We start from the raw sequence: 17,894 nt of genomic DNA on the forward strand, positions 1-17,894 counted from the left end.
ACCTCCCAGCAGGGCTGGTGAGTGCAGCCAGGGAAGGGGGCAGGGTGCGATGGAGTGTCTGGGAAGTGTGTGTGTGGGGCGCTGGGCTGTGAAGGTGTGGAGGGTGCTGGGCAGTGGGGGAAGTTTGTGTGTTTTGGGGTGCTAGTGGGGGAGATCTGTGTGTCAGGGCACTGGGCAATGCGGGTCTGTGGGGCATTGTGTAGTTGTGGTGAGGCTGTGGGGAAGGGAAGGGAGGGGGAAATCTGTGTATTGGGAAACTAGTGAGTCAGAGGGGTCTGTGTGGGGTGCTGGGCAGTTGTGGGGCTGTGGGCAGGGGGATGCTGGGCAGGGTGTGTGCACACAGCAATGTGCATTTGTGGTAGAAGGATTGTAGGGGGGCTCTGGGCATAGTGGATCCAGGGGGCGCTGGTAGCGCAGGGCCAGGCGGACCAGTGTGCCTCTGGCTCCAGTCAGGGCTGTGCATCTGTGTCCCCCCGCTCCCGCTCGCCCAGTGTGTCCTGATAATTCACTCTTGCGATCTGGTCACCCTAGGATACAAATACCTGTGCCACCTCTTGCTCCATAGCCATGCATGCTGAAAATGAAAGAGGGAGAAAAATTTTATTGTATTGTAACATTATTTCTACATACCTTCATTAATTACATTTTAAAATGTATGTCAAAATACAAAAAACATTGCATATATTTAGTTAATGAACTTTCATCTGCATTTGTCAAATATTTGCCAATAGTATTTGACCAGCTCTTCAGCTGGTCAAATACTACAATAAAAACATACTGAACTAATCATTTGACAAACAATGAAATTCATCTAATAGTTTTTCAAACAGCCCCACTTACTCTTTCCTTTTTGCTGTATTCTTTCCCTTCTTGGCATACCTCCACATTTCTTTCCTATAATGGATAAGAGTGTATGTATATTCAGAGTTGTCAAAGGAAATGCTCGTAAAAAGGAAAAGTATCGTGGGGATGTTTTGCTCTGTGGGTTGATGTACACCACCTGAAAATAGGCAACTCAGAATTTGTCTATACATGAGTTATTCCATAATAACTCTGTGTGTACCCTTATTCTGGAATAAAAATGCCTTTTTCCAAATTGTCTTAATCCACTTCAAGCTAAACTAGTAAAAGGCACTCTTATTTCAGAATGAGTGTCCACACATGGTTATTCCATAACAACTATTCCATTTTAAATTATGAAATAATTTTCATGTGCAGGCTTTCTTCCGACATTTGAGTAACAAAGTACAAACGAATGAAAACTTACAATATTTTGTTCAGTTAACATACATTTTCATGGCTACTGATAATGATGCCACAATTTTTCTTTTGATTCCATGGGTTTAGGCAAAAGAGGGCAGTATTATTTCCTAGGAAAATAGGTTTTCCTTTAAGGATGAAGATCAGATTGTTCTTAAAGCTAATTTGTGCCATTGAATCATACAGCACTGGGTTCCACTTAGAGAGTACCTAATTTAGAAACTCATCTTGTGGAAGTGATTGCTATTAAAAGTGACCTGCAAAGGAGAAGCTCTCCTTTTTGCATCTTTATGATGGATAAAAATCTTGCACTTTAAAATGAATACGAATGTCCACTTGTTTTTACATTAGAAATTCAGGCTCCGTCTCAGATGGAAGACTGGAGAGCTAGTGAAATGGAGACATCCCAAAGAGCTAAAATAATGAAAAGTTGAGCAATAGAGAAGGTATTTTTAGTCACTGTTTATTACTGTGTAATAAACTCACAAGAAATGGTCCTAAGACCTCACCGAAGTCCTCAATCACATATATTTTTAATGCTTTTAAAAAAAAGGAAAAAAAAACCCTTTTCAGGCTCTCTCTCCATCATAAAGAAAAAGAGGGTGCAATTATTTGCAGAGCATCTTTAAGAATGTACCTTAATTGAGAGGAAGAGAAGGAGTTCTAAAGGAGTTTGATAGACTAAGGAATCTCTTGATATCTGGAAGAGAAAAAATTCTAAGATGAGATATTGCACACTCTCTCCCTCTTTTTTTAATATTGTGGAAAATAAAGTCTCTAACGTCATCCACACATGCTATGATAGCTGGCAAAATGTGTTTGCAGCTAAGGCCATCAATGTAGCAGATGTGGTTTCTCCTTTTCTAGCTAGACAAGTCCCATTGTGAAAATTGAGTGAGGCCTAGGACCATTACATTTCCCAGCTGACCTGTTCTGAAAGGAAGGCCTGGTCTACACTTAAAAATTAGATTGACCTATCTACATTGCTTAGGTGGGTGACAAATTTGGGGATATGAACACCATAGTTAAGGAGACCTAACCCCTTAACTAAATTAAATTAATTTGCAAATTTGACACCATTAAATTAGGCTTGAATAAAGACCGGGAGTGGATGGGTCATTACACAAAGTAAAAACTATTTCCACATGCTCATTTTTTCCCCTACTGTTACTCACACCTTGTCAACTGTTGGAAATGGGCCATTTGGTTATCACTACAAATGTTTTTTTTTCTCCTGCTGATAATAGCCCACCTTAATTGATTACTCTCGTTATAGTTAGTATGGCAACACCCATTTTTCATGTTCTCTGTGTGTGTGTGTGTGTGTGTGTGTGTGTGTGTTAGTGTTATACCTACTGTATTTTCCACTGCATACATCTGATGAAGTGGGTTTTAGCCCATGAAAGCTTATGCTCAAATAAATGTATTAGGCCTGGTCCACACTAGGACTTTAATTCGAATTTAGCAGCGTTAATTCGAATTAACCGTGCACCGGTCCACACCAGGAAGCCATTTAATTCGACCTAGAGGGCTCTTTAGTTCGAATTCGGTACTCCACCCCAACGAGGGGAGTAGCGCTAAATTCGACATGGCTATGTCGAATTAGGCTAGGTGTGGATGCAAATCGAACTTACTAGCTCCGGGAGCTATCCCACTCTGCACCACTCTGTTGACGCTCTGGACAGCAGTCCGAGCTTGGATGCTCTGACTAGCCACACAGGAAAAGTCCCGGGAAAATTTGAATTCCTTTTCCTGTCTGGACAGTTAGAATCTCATTTCGTGGTTGGACATCGGGGCGAGTTCAGCAGCACCGGCAGCGATGCAGAGCTCTCCAGCAGAGGAGTTCATGTAATCTCTGAATAGAAAGAGGGACCCAGCATAGACTGACCGGGAACTCTTGGATCTGATCGGTGTGTGGGGCGAGGAGTCTGTGCTTTCGGAGTTGCGCTCCAAAAAACGGAATGCAAAGACCTACGAGAAGGTCTCCAAAGCCATGAGAGACAGAGGATACAGCCGGGATGCAACGCAGCGCCGCGTGAAAATCAAGGACCCCAGACAAGGCTACCAAAAAATCAAAGCGGCAAACGGACGCTACGGAGCCTGCCACCACTGCCCCACCAGTGACCATGGACTCTGACGATGGGACTGTGTCGACGGCCAGTTCCTCGGCGATGTTCGCGGACGGGGAAGATGAGGAAGGGTTTGTGGACGACGAGGCAGGCGACAGCGCTTACAACGCTGGTTTCCCTGACAGCCAGGATCTCTTCATCACCGTCACGGAGATCCCCTATCAACCGTCCCCGGCCATTAACCCGGATCCTGAATCAGGGGAAGGAGCAGTCGGTAAGTGCTTTAACCATGTAAACTTTTATTCTTAATATAACAGGAATCTGAAGTATGTGAAAAGGAGGTCTCTCTATATATGGGGATAGAACAGAAATCCTCCTGGGAGATCTCCACGAAGCTCTCCTGGAGGTAATCGAAAAGCCTCCGCAGGAGGTTCCTGGGGAGAGCTGCCTTATTGGGTGCTCCGTGGTAGTACAGTTTTCCGCGCGAGACTTTTATGAGCTACTCAGGGAGCATTGCCTCCCCGAGCACGGCTGCATAGGGCCCTGGTTTGTGCTGGCTTTCACGCAGCATGCGCTCTGTATCTCCTTCAGTGACCGTCCTCAGGGTGATCTTGCTCGGAGACTCCTGCATCTAATTAGGAGAATTACTGTAATGTTACGCCTGGTCCAAAGTATTTGTAAAAAATCTCTGGACAGACGGCATAGCAGAAACGGAAAGCCAAAGATTCAAATGGACGCTCATGGAGGGAGGGGGGACTGAGGACGGAAGGTATCCCACAGTTCCTGCTGTCTCCGAAAAGCATTTGCATTCTTGGCTGAGCTCCAAATGCTTCTAGGGTCAAAAACAGTGTCCGCGGTGGGTCAGGGCATAGCTAGGCAATTTACGCAGCCCCCCACCCACCCCCAGAAGTGAAAGGGAAAACAATCCTCTCTTGACTCTTTTACATGTCACCCTATCTTTACTGAATGCTGCAGATAGACGCGATGGTGCAGCACTCAACACCAACATCCTTGCTCCCCCCACGCTATGGATGGCTGATGGTACAAAATGACTGGTACCTGTCCTCATCATCAGCCTATTGGCACATGGGGCAGTGCAAAAGGACTGGTAACCATGCCGACTAGCATCGGTAAGGTCAATCAAGGGCGCCTGGTCCTAATTTTTCGTGGTAGATGGTACAGTATGGCTGATAACCATCGTCATCATAGCAACAGGGGGCTGAGCTTCATCAGCCCCCACCCTTCATGTGTAAAGAAAAGATTCAATTGCCCCTGGACTAGCAGCAGGATGCTGGGTTCCTCTCCTCCACACTCCTTAATGTCCTATCTGGACTATCATAGCAACTGGAGGCTGCCTTCCACTCATTTCTCACTAACAAGTCACTGTGTCTTATTCCTGCATTCTTTATTACTTCATCACACAAGTGGGGGGACAATGCTATGGTAGCCCAGGAAGGCTGGGGGAAGAATGGAATGAACAGGTGGGGTTGTTGCAGGAGCACCCCCTGTGAATAGCATACAGCTCATAATCTATGCAGGATCTGACACAGAGCAGCTGTGCTCTCTGGTTCTCTGATACAGTGGTTCTCTAGTACACTTGCCCATATTCTAGGCAGGACTGATTCTATTTTTAGATACCAAAAAGGAGGGATTGACTCAGGGAGTCAACCATCTTCTTACCAATTTATGGTATGGTAGATGGTACAATATGACTGGTAACCATCTCTGCTATCATGCAAAAGCAAAAGCATGCTGCTGTGTAGCGCTGCTGGACCGCCTCTGTCAGCGGCATCTAGTACACATACGGTGACAGGCACAAAAGGCAAAACAGGCTCCATGGTTTCCACACTGTGGCGTCTGCCAGGGCAATCCAGGGAAAACGGGCTTGAAATGATTGTCTGCTGTAGCTTTCCCGGAGGAAGGGATGACTGACGACATTTACCCAGAACCACCCGCGAAAATGGTTTTTGCCCCATCAGGCACTGGGATCTCAACCCAGAATTCACAGAGACAAACTAGACTGTGTTCATTGTTCGCAAAAATTTATCTTTGCAAGGAATTCACTCCCTTTTTCCCATCACACAGCTTCGACTGTCTCCAGACCCGCCACAGCATCCCCCTCACAGAGGCTGGCAAAGATTAGGCGGTGAAAGAAAAAGACAGGGGACGAGATGTTCGCTGAACTTATGGGGTGCTCCCGAGACGAGGCGGACCAGCAGAGCCAGTGGAGGGAGACCCTCTCTCTGTACCAGCGCTCACACAGCGAAGGGGAGGAGAGGTGGCGTGAGGAAGACAAGCAGGCGACTCAAACGCTGCTTGGACTAATGAGGGAGCAAACGGACATGCTCCTGCGCCTTGTGCATGTTATGCAGGACCTCAGGCAGGAGGACAGAGCCCCCCTGCAGTGTATCTGCAACCGCCTTCCCCCGCCACAAAGTCCCATACCCCCCTCACCCAAAATAACCAGAAGGAGGGGCGCCAGAGCCCATGTAAACTGTCACTGCACCCCAGCAGAGTGCTCAAGTACCCAAAAGCTCTCATACCCTAAATTTTGAGAAGTCCTTTCCTTCCCGCCTCACCCAAGCCCCCATCCCAGTTTCATCCCCTAACTGTCTAGTTGATAATAAAAAATACTTTTCTGTTAATTACTGTTTCCGTCATGTTCTTTTAGAGGAGACTGTGTTTGAAGGGGGGAAAGGGGGTTGGTAATTTGACAGGACAATCACCTTTACCAGGGTACAGACATGGGGGCAGGATCAGCAGCAGGTCACACACACACTGCTGTCAGTACGCACCCTGGTCGGTATGGGAGGTGGTTTGCAGGTTCTGTGTGGGTGGGGGGGTACGTGACTTTGTAGCGGGGGAGGGGAGTTACAGATCTCATGCAATGGTCCCTGTCCTGGACCACAGAGCCACACAGCAGAGGAATCTGTATCCGTCCTCCCCCGCCAAAAGGCCACATAGCCCCCGCACAGAGTCCCAAAAAGGAGGGATGGCAGGCTCCGTTGAAACATCCAGTCCGGCACTGCAGACCGCTCTGGGAGCAGGAGCCTGTCATTCCTCGAGTTTACAGGCGGTCTTTACATCACTGCACACCCTACCCAGCACAGTCCGTGTCCCGGTTTCAACCCTGTAACGCAAAGTCATCAATAAAGAAACCTTTGTAAAGTTACAGTGGAACATGTATTTTATTTTTAAACGTGTCTTGGAAGTTGGGGAAGCGGGGTGGGCGGGGTATGTAACTGCAGATGCTAGTCAACAGTCACTTGGTAAAGAAACGGGCAGGTTCAGCTTCTCTGTAAAGAAACTGAACAGTCACAGGTCATGCTGCTCGCTGCTTGCTGGTACTTGAAGAGTTCCTTGTCGCTGTGCAAGGCGCCTGCACAGAGCTTCACGAGCCAGGGCATTAGCGGGTAGGCTGGGTCCCCGACGATCACTATAGCCATCTGCACATCCCCAAGACTTATTTTGTGGTCCGGGAAGAAACTACCTTCCTGCAGGCGTCTAAACAGACCAGAGTTCCTGAAAACACGCACGTCATGAACTTTGCCTGGCCACCCGACGTTGATGTTGGTAAAACGTCCCCCATGGTCCACCAGTGCTCGCAGCACCATTGAAATGTAGCCCTATTTCTCAGCAGCTGACTGTGGAAGAGGTGGACGATAAGGTGCGAGGAGTTGACAACGGCCATAACTGCAGCGGGATCCGTGCTCAAAGTGCTGTGGTGTCCGTGCTGTCACTGAGCAGAAAAGTGCACGAACAGATTGCCCGCAGGCGCTTTCAGAGAGGGAGGGAGGGAGGGCGTGATTGACAGTTACCCAAAACCACCCTCGACACATTTTTCCCCCCAGCATGCATTGGGGGGAAATCCCAGAATTCCAATGGGCAGCGGGGAGTGCGGGAACTGTGGGATAGCTTCCCACAGTGCACCGCTTCCAAAGTCGACGCTGGCCCCGTTACTGTGGACTCGCACAGTCGAACTAGTGTATTTAGTGTGGATACACAACTTCGACTTCATAAGGTCGATTCCACACATTCGAATTACGTTGATTCGAAATAGTCTTGTAGTGTAGACATACCCTAAGTCTCTAAGGTGCCACAAGTACTCCTCGTTCTTTTTGCTGATACAGACTAACACTGCTACCACTCTGAAACCTTTGGATCATAATGTTACTATTCTGCATTTTTTCATACAAATATCTCTTGTTTCTACTCCCTTAAATTCCCTTGTTTCTATTTAGACACTTTTTTTTGTTTTGTTTTTTGTTTTTCCCAACTGATTCATTTAATATGTCCTTGGAGTACAGGACAGTTGTGATTTTTTTTTTAAAGCCATCAGTTTGAAGGAAATAAAAGGTCTGTGAATAAAAAGGAGGCTCTTATTACAACTTCCTGTTTATTTACTGTTCCCAGTAGCAGAAAAGAACACAATATAATAAAATGAAGCACAGGATTAATCATGTACAGCTCTGAAATATAAACATACAGAATACCACTGAGCTCTATGATTCATACACTTTTCTTAAAAAGACTCAGGGTATTGAAACATCTTGTTTTTAATAAGAACATTCAATGGGGAAAAAAACTAAACAATGTTGTTTTTTTGTTTTTTGTTTTTTTTTAAAAGCTTGTGTATAAATTGGGGGCATGCTTATATGCATTTTTAAGCTATTCAGCATTCTAGAAAGCTAGGCTGATACTCCTGTTTAATAATTGGCCTCTGGCTTTATTAAGAAACTACTGGCTTTCTGGCATGCTTTGCTTTTGTAAAAACATAATTTTAAATAGTTCCATGGAGGAAAATGCTTTAAAAATACTCTTAAAATATATTATTTAGGACCCATTCCTGCTAATTCTTATGCATGAGAATCGACTTATGTTTTTAAACAAAGAGTTGGCAATTTGTAAAGAACAGTGTGGATGCTCCACTTGTAGATCAACTATGTGAGTAGATACTTGATTACTTGATATAGAGTGTTTACACTAACCTTATACACATACTGAGTATCTTGTGTTAATTGTTAGCCAATTAACTTGAACTAAAAAGTCTAGCATAGGCATTGGTTTCAACAGGTCTACTAATGTGAGTAAAGTTATTCCTGTGTATATTTGTAGCATGCATTAGTGAATAACAGCTTCTGAAAGAAATTTGAAAATGTGGGTGACTAATTTAATGAATCTATGTGACTGCAAGGTATTTTCTAATTTGAAAAAGTAAAAGTTGTTTTGTTAATGTTAACATGCATGCCTCTTGAATAAATATATCAATAGCTACCTTCTGCTCCTTGGTTCCACCATAATGCAGATGCTACAGATAAATGTGGGAGTGGAGCCCAAAAGGAAAAATATTAACTCAGAAGTTGTAATTGATTATCACAACAAAATTCATACAAGCTCTAAACCATGCATTTCTATAGTTTTTTCCCTAAAAAATACAGAAAAATAGAATGAAAGGTTTGTGGCTCACCTACAGAAACAAAAAGCAAATTAGCTCATATAGAGCCTGAAAAGATCAGGACATGACTAGATGTTAATAGTAAAAGAAATGTATAGTGTGTGCTATAATTAATGCAATACCAAAACAAAACAGTCTGTGTTAATGCAAGACTTTGAAGTTAAATGTATACAAATGTCAGATTATGGTCCCATAATAACTGTCCTATGTAGTATAACCATGGTGTGTGTGTGTGTGTGTAAGCAAGACAGCAAACTTGTAATATATGTCTTCACTGTAGACTTTACCCAGGTCCAAGAACCCAGGGTTTAGCTGGATCCAAGTCTGTCTGTGAACATCCACACTGCTAAGCCACATTTGAATTGTACAGTGAAACCATTTCCCAGGGCCGGTGCAAGGATGTTTTGCGCCCTAGGCGAAACTTCCATCTTGTGCCCTCCCCCCCCCCCCCGCACGCCCACCCTGAAGTGCCCCCCCCGCGGCAGCTCCCCCCCTCCGCCCTGAGGCACCCCACCTGCGGCAGCTCTCCACCCTGAGGCACCCCCCCTCAGCCCCAGCTCACCCCTGCCCCGCCTCTTCCCCGAGCACCTTCCCCCCCTTACTTGCTGCAGGCAGCCCTCCCCGCGCTCCCCTGCCCCAGCTCCCTCCACCTAAATGCCGGTGGCAACTGGGGCTGCCGAAGATCCGGCCACCACAGTCGCTGCCAAAGAAAATGGCGCCCCCCAAATCCTAGTGCCCTAGGCGACCGCCTAGGTCGCCTAAATGGTTGCACTGGCCCTGCCATTTCCACACTGGCATGCCAATAACCTAGGTGCTAGGATTTCTGGAGCGTTATTAAAAAGTAGGTCTGTCAAGCGATTAAAAAAAGTAAATGCGATTAATTGTGTGATTAAAAATTAATTTTGATTAATTGCACTGTTAATAATAGAATACCATTTATTTAAATATTTTGGGATGTTTTCTACATTTTCCAATATATTAATTTCAATTACAACACAGAATACAAAGTGTAGTACTCATTTTTTATTTTTTATTACAAATATTTTCACCCTAAAAAACAAAAAAGAAATAGTACATTTCAATTCACCTAATACAAGTGCTGTAGTGCAATCTCTTTATAATGAAAGTTAAACTTACAAATGTAGAATTATGTACAAAAAATAAAACTGTAAAACTTTAGAATCTACAAGTCCACTCAGACCTACTTCAGCCAATCGCTCAGACAAACAAGTTTGGTTACAATTTGCAGGAGATAATGCTGCCCACATCTTGTTTACAATGTCACCTATAAGTGAGAACAGGTGTTCACATGGCATTGTTGTAGCCAGCATCGCAAGATATTTACGTTGCAAATGCGCTAAAGATTCATATGTCCCTTCATGCTTCAACCACCATTCCAGAAGACATGCGTCCATGCTGATGATGGGTTCTGCTCAATAATGATCCAAAGCAGAGCAGACCGACGCATGTTCATTTTCATCATCTGAGTCAGATGCCACCAGCAGCTCTGCCTGAGCCTGTGGGGACTGAGCAGCCGCGTGGATGGAGGAGGTGGCAAGGACAGCCTCCTTCGAGGACTATGACCTCCTTGTAGACAGACTCTTTTTAAAGATCTGTCTGCAGAAATCTTATCTGGGAGGAAGGGAACTCAGGAGGACACACTGACTGCGCACAGAGCTTCTGCGTCCAGACAGAATCATGACAACATGAGGGAAGCCAGGAGAAGGAACATCAGTCACTGCTATGACACAGCATCCAGAAGCTCTACCAGTCAAACTGCCCTAAGGCTACGAGAGAGATCTTTGATGGGCCCTCATCCTTCTGTGCAATCCCATTCGAAAGACTATTCTCGTAAGTCAATAGAGTGTTTTGACCATGTAGCTCAGAATGACGTGCAGCATCCAGAGTGCCTTCATCCTCTACTCCGGGTTGACTATGCAGAGGACCTGGAACAAGACTTTACATCATGGGAAGTAGATACCAGACTTACAAAGACCAAAAACACAGCCCCAGGAAAAGATGGCATTCGCTACAACGCCCTGAAAAGACAAGACCCCGGTTGCCTGGTACTAACTGCCATTTTCAACAAATGAAAACAGTTCTGCCATACTCCCAGCTCCTGGAAGAAGTCTGTGATGGTGCTCATCTACAAGAAAGGCGAGGGAGATGACCCCAACAACTGGAGACCCATCTCTCTCTGTTCCACCATGTACAAACTGTATGCCAGCTGCCTTGCGGCTAGGATCACAGACTGGTCAGTGAACTGAGGAGCCATCAGCTCCATCCAGAAAGGCTTCATGTCATGTAAAGGCTGCTACAAACACAACTTTGTCCTTCAGACTGCCATTTGCACAGCCAGGAGGGCACGGAGGCAATGTGCCATAGCATGGCTCAACCTGGCTAATGCTTTTGGATCGATGCCCCACCAGCACACTTTTGCCATGCTGCGAGAATTCAGGATATCTGAAAACTTTCTCCAACTGGTCCGGGAACTGTCTGAAGGCTGCACCACCACCATCCGCTCCGTAAAAGAGACACCCAAAATTCCTATCCGTAGCTGCATGAAGCAAGGCTGCCCTCTGAGCCCCATCATTTTCAACTTAGCCCTGGAGCTGCTCATTCAAGTGATCTCAAGCAGTCTAGGTGGTTTCAATCTATACGACAACAGAGTGAATATCCTGGCCTACGCAGATGATCTGGTTTTGATTACAGACAACCCCGAGGGTCTCCAACAAATGCTTGACATCACCAGCTAGGATGCCAACTGGACGGGACTCCGCTTCAGTGCCAAGAACTGTGCATCCATGCATATCAATGGCAGTAGAAGGGATTTGGTCCAGGAGATGCTGTTTCAGATCCAGGGTGAACCCATGATCTTTCTCGAGGACGGGAAGGTGTACCAACATCTCAGCATGCCCACGAGGGTCTGCATCCAGCAGACACCTGAGGATACCATTGTGGAGATCCTACGAGATGTGGCCAGGATCGACTCCTCCCTACTGGCACCATGGCAGAAGATCAATGCCTTGAACACCTTCCTGATCCCCCATATCTCATTCGTCCTGAGGGGATCCTCCGTGGCAAAGGTACCTCTGAACAAGGCAGACAACACTTATCCGGCAGCTGGTGAAGAAGTGGATGTTTCTTCCCTAGAGGGCCAGCAATGAACTGGTGTACATCTCGCACAGGCAGGGCAGTGCCAATGTCCTTCGAATGGGTGATCTGTGTGATGTTGCTGTGATCACTCATGCCTTCCGCCTTCTGGCATGCCCGGACGCTATGGTGAGGAACATTGTGGAGAGTGCTCTGCAGGATGCCATCAAGAAGTGAATCGCCAGGACCCCCTCCAACCAAGATGTTGCCACCTACCTGAGCAGCTTGCTGGAAGGTGAATTTGGAAGAGACGGGGAGACTTTGCTTCGCTCTGGACTCATTCCCGCAATGCTACGCAATGACTGGAGAAGTGCATCTGCTGCCACTGGATGTGGTGCAAGGAACGCCAGGAGCTGGGAGTCCTGGTGCCACAGGTGAAGAATACAGATCACACTATCATCACTCTGAGAGCTAGAACCACGCTGGAGAAGACCCTGAAGGATGCCATCCACTGCCAATACGTGGAAAACATGAGACGGAAGCTGGACTAGGGCAAGGTGTTCGAGGTGACATGCAAGTGGGACACCAGCAACCACTTCCTCCCTGGGGGCAGCTTCACCCAATTTGCTGACTGGAGGTTCATCCACAGGGCCTGTCTCAACTGCGTCCCACTGAATGGAGACATCTGCTAAGGAAATCAGGAAAAGTGATGCAGGAAGTGCGGCTACGCCAACGAGATACTAGTCCACAACTTGTGTAGCTACAAGCCCCATTCGAGAGCTTGGCAGCTGCGACACAATGCCATCCAAGATCGCCTGGCCAGAGCCATCCCGCCACCAATGGGGAAGGTTGCCCTAAACTCCGCCATCCCCGGAACCGACAGCCAACTGCGACTGGATATTGTCATCAACATGGTGGATGTCACAGTGCTGTTTGAGAACAGGACCCCGGCCTTCCATGATGCCTGAGCTCGAAAGGTAGAGAAATATGCCCCTCTGGACGAAACCTTGAGAGCTAAGGGTTATCAGGTCCAGACACACGCATTGATCGTTGGAGCCTTAGGCGCATGGGACCTCAGTAACAAGCGAGTGCAGAGAGAATGAGGACTGGGTCAACACTATGCTCTGCTGATGTGGCAACTCATGGTGTCAGATGCCATCAGATGGTCAAGGGACATCTACATAGAACACATCACCGGACATCAGCAGTACCAGGAGGGATAAGCTGGAGTGCCGATGAGAAGCGCAGTCAGGAAAATAACAAATATTTTCCTCATGGATTGTATTTTCTAAATGGATGACCAACCTAATTCTCAAGTACTGAGGGACAGTCTCCACTCATTAATATATTTTGCTTTCCACAACCAAATCTCTGTACAACTTTTCATGAGTGATGTACCCAAGCATTCTAATTCTAATATCTAAACTGTATTGTTAAATCTACTCACCTAAATTTTGGTTATTGCTGATTATGTACTCTATGTATCATATGACTTTTAAAAACTAACTCTTTTCTCAACCTATGTATTACATAAATTTTTTTAACATTAGCTTTAATAAAATTTTTTATATCTGGCACATAGATACCTTGCAACACCGGCTACAAAAGTGCCATGTTAACAGCTGTTCTCACTTTCAGGTGACACTGTAAATAAGAAGCAGTCGTCAGTATCTCCTGTAAATGTAAACAAACTTGTTTGTCTTAGCAATTGGCTGAACAAGAAGTAGGACTGAGTGGACTTGTAGGCTCTAAAGTTTTTACATTGTTTTGTTTTTGAGTGCGGTTATGTAACAAAAAAAATCTACATTTGTAAGTTACACTTTCATGATAAAGAGATTGTACTACAGTACTTGTATAAGGTGAACTGAAAAATGCTATTTGCTTATTTTTACAGTGCAAATATTTTGTAATAAATAATATAAAGTGAGCACTGTACACTTTGTATTCTGTGTTGTAATAGAAATCAATATATTTTAAAATGTAGAAAAAAATCCACAAATATTTAATAGAATACCAATTGAAATTTGTTTAACTGTGATTAATTGTGATTAATTTTTTTAAGCGCAGTTAATTTTTTTGTTAATCACGTGAGTTAACTACGATTAATCAACAATCCTATTAAAAAGGAAATATTTTTAAAAATTACTTTTCACTGGTTATGTTCATGGTGTTTTGTTTTTTAATTTTTATTTTGCAATTCACAACTGGAAAAATGAAAATAAATGAGTTGGTTTCACATTCTGATTCTAATATGTTAGCATAATACTGAAGTGTTATGCGTTTTTCAAATACTGTAAGGATGCTTACTTTTAAAAAAAAAATCTGTTTTGATGGACATATAAAATCATGAAAGCTTTTAAATTCATACTACATTTAAAACAAACATTTTTCCAAACTACCTGACAGTGTATGTTTAAATGTAGTTTTTGGATTTAATTTTCTTGAGGATTTTTGTTTATTTTTTAAAGAAAAGGCAAAGAGAGAAGACTATTAACTATAGATTGTATATTAAAAATACAGCAAATGAAGGTCTGGTCTACATTACAAGGTCAGGTCAATTTAAGTCAACTTGCATTGGCCTAGCTGTGCACATCTACGATAAAATTGGTCTCCCGCTAATGTAAGCACCCTCTTACAGCAACACAGTAGCACCACCTCCACAAGTGACATGGAGCCGTGGTCGACCTACATAGGCTACTTCTGTGAGAATTCTGCACCACTGCACAATGCAGTTTCCACACAGAATGTCCTTTTTCCCCCCACCGAAATGGGCTGCAGAGCTCCTGGATGCCACTAGGGGCTGCTGGACCTGGCAGAGCCCACTTTGCAAATAGAAGACACTGCTGGGAGGAGGGGCAGGGAGCTGGAGAGTTCCCCGCAGCTGCAGGTCTCAACACACCCTGAAGGAAGGAGGCAGTGTGCAGGGAACTCCATATAAGCCCAGGACCCAGTATCAGGATGTTTCTCCCTCTGGGTAGGGGAGTGGGTGTCTGGGCCAGGGGCCTGAGGGGTGTGCAGGTATCTTGGCTGGGGGGGCCCTGCAGCTAGGTTCTGGAGGGGAGGTGGTGTGGGTGTCTGGACTCCCCACGGCTGAGCCCTGGTGGGGATGGTAGGGAGCAGGGAAACATGAACTGGGTTGTCATAGGAGTTTCTTTAACTCTCTACTCCTGGGGGAATTTTTGTGTGTGTTTGTATTGTTACAGACATACTTGCTGACACGTATTTTGAAATAATTTACCAAAATAACTGAAACTTGCATGATTATATAGTGTTAGTTTGATAAATAAAATATGCAGAATTTTAAAATATTGTGTGCAAAAGTTTTAATTTTTGGGACCGAATTTCCCCAAGAGTATTAGGCCGAGACAGGGTGAGTGTAATCACCGCATTACTTTTGTTGTTCCTAGCAGTCCTCCAGCAGCTGTCTCACAATGCCTTTGTCCCGAAAACAGTTTCTGCTCACTTTGGGAAGCACACCTACAACCTCATCTTTGTTGTGTGCATCCGACAGTGTATACAACCATGCTGGCTCCATGAACACAGACAGCTACTACAGGCTCCTGCCTGGAGTAGGCAAGAAGTCATGGGTCTCCAGACAGTTTGGGTCTGCTGACTGAAGAGGCATGGGTCTGTGAGCTAGAAACTGTTCTTGTTCTTGGTTCTTCCAGCATTTGGAGAAGCAGGACATTGTACATTCCTTGTAAATAAACAAGATTACATCAAAGAAAATTCCCGACTATCACCAATTTCTTCTCCTGATTGTAACATCCCGAGGACCCCAAACTTTGGCTAGCCAATCAAAAAGATTCAACAGTTTTATGAACTAGAAAGAGCCATTATAATGCCAGTAAAAGAGAGGGAATGCATTATAGTGTAGAGAATCATGTTATGATATTGTTGGTACTATTTGGGAATATATGGATGCTATAATACAACAACCAGATGTAGAAACAAAGAGCGGTAAATGCTGCTGCTTGTAAAAGTAAACCAAAATTCTTCAAGAAAATAAAATATTTAGTCACAGTAAAGAGCCCTTCTTTAACAAAATCAAATCACTCTATTCCTATAAGAAGGCCACATCACAGGAATAATACTTTCACTCACGTGCATATGAAATTGTGCATTTTGGAAGAATATTCACTGTCTATCCGAACTATTAAAAACAGGTTTACCTGACTTCTAGACTCAACTGGAAGCTGTTCATAGCACTGAACTGTGCAAATGTTAAATCAAACTGATACAATATTATGGAGGTGTCATAGTGGCTCCATAATTAAGGTTGCACTGAGATGTACACTTAAATCATGATGAAACTCCCTTTATTGCACACTTTATTGATTTAATTTAGCCTCAAAATTTAACATACTAATTCTTCAGGGGACAGTTTAATTTACAGTAATATTTGTGTGGTGAAATATTGAGTAAATCTCAAAGAGAAAACATTTGCAGAGTCCTGTTTGAAATTTCCCCTGAGATTATAATGGTTTTTCAAGCTCTCATAGCAAAAGAATTACAGGTCCCTATCGCACAAGGAGAGACATGTTAGTGGACCTCGGCATCCTTAAAGAACTCCATAGTCAGGGATCTGCCCATATGGATTTTATTGTAGTATTAGCACCACAGTCCCTATACACATCAAATTCTCACATTCAGCCATTCCTTTGAGACAGAGAATTTTTCAAACAATAATTTTTGGGTGGGTGGATGTTGCTGGTCTAAATTTGGTCTTCCAAAACCAGATTTTTTTACAGTGTTATTTCAATTTTTAGGAATTTGTCATTTTCCAAAATTTGTCAACAGAAGTTTTAAAGGAAAAACAAAATATTGTGGCTGTTTGAAATGGTTTTTAGGGTTTGGGTTAGTTTTTGTACTGGCTGCTTTTACTGCTGAATAGACACATGTTGGTATCTTTTTTAATATAAATGTTTTTAAAATTGTTGTGTTTCAAAATAGAACAGCTTGCTTTTGAAAAATTTCAATTTTGAAACTGAATGTTTTTTGTGTAGAAAAAAATGTGGAAAATTCAGTAAATTAAAAAAAATGGTCCATTACAAAAACAATAGAATGAAAATATTTCAAATTTACCAAAAATTCTGTATTTTTCTTAATGTTTTTTTTTACCATACTCCTTGGACATGGGCCGCTTTTAACATTTTAAGCTTAAACCCCAAACCAGTTATTCATATTCTAATCTCTGCCACAAAAAGTGTGTGCAGCATTTCCCAAACTTCTGAAGCTGTGCCTCCCTCAAGAAAATGACACGAGTTGCACACCCATCTCTCCATAACCTTCTCATGATGTTAATGGCCTTATTAAATACACAACCCTGCTAGTCTCTGGGCAGGGTGAAGCATGTCCCATATTTTGGGAATCTCTGAGCTAATAGAAATGTCAAGTCCACCAGCTGCTTCCATTATTCAGTGCTGCCAACCTGCCTCATTAGCTCTGCTCAGCACAAGAACCTTCCCCCTTCTGTGTTGAAGTGCCAAGGAGGCAGACTAGGCAGCACAGGGACAAGGGAAATGAATGAGACTATTTAGGCAGTTGGGGGAGAAGCAAGATGGTGCAGGAAGCTGGTGTGTGTGTGTCAAGCAGTGGTGAAAGCAGGTAGAGCAAGGCTGGTTGATGAGGCAGATGAGTCAAACAAGGCTGGGGGGCAGGAGGTGGCCTCTCCAACCTCCTCAATTTCAACTGCCTCTCCCAACTGGCATTCCCAACTGCCGTTCCTAACTGCCATCACCTCACCCCTAATTCCAACTGCCTCTTACTGCCATTCCCACTTGCCCAGTTCCAAGTGCCCCTCACTTATCTCCAGCTTCAACTGTCAGACCCCACCAGCCCTGTCAACTGCCATGCCTACTATTTCAGTTCCAACCCTTCACCCCCAACTGTCATTTCCACCTGCCTTTGAACCTTCTGACTCCTACATTCTATTCCTTTTCCTATTAAGGGGCCATCACCCAAAAATGCCAGTCTTCTTGCTGTTTGAATAGCAGCACAGAATTAATACATTTCCC

At 44.3% G+C, this 17,894-nt stretch overlaps 1 long non-coding RNA gene across 2 annotated transcripts; it reads right to left on the reverse strand.

Annotated features, from left to right (window-relative positions):
• Positions 1–542: 542 nt before the first annotated feature.
• On the reverse strand, positions 543–17,710 carry LOC123370284. 2 transcript variants are annotated; one of them, XR_006579353.1, is made up of 4 exons: positions 17,623–17,710; positions 1,898–1,960; positions 841–894; positions 543–574 (listed from the first exon to the last, which is right to left on the reverse strand). It is a non-coding gene; the product is annotated as an uncharacterized LOC123370284 (long non-coding RNA). The 2 variants fall into 2 exon arrangements; XR_006579354.1 differs by lacking the exon at positions 17,623–17,710 and adding an exon at positions 8,605–8,637.
• Between the last annotated feature and the right edge of the window lie 184 nt (positions 17,711–17,894).

Source organism: Mauremys mutica, chromosome 1 (assembly GCF_020497125.1).
Source record: "Mauremys mutica isolate MM-2020 ecotype Southern chromosome 1, ASM2049712v1, whole genome shotgun sequence".
NCBI classification, from domain to species: Eukaryota; Metazoa; Chordata; order Testudines; family Geoemydidae; genus Mauremys; species Mauremys mutica.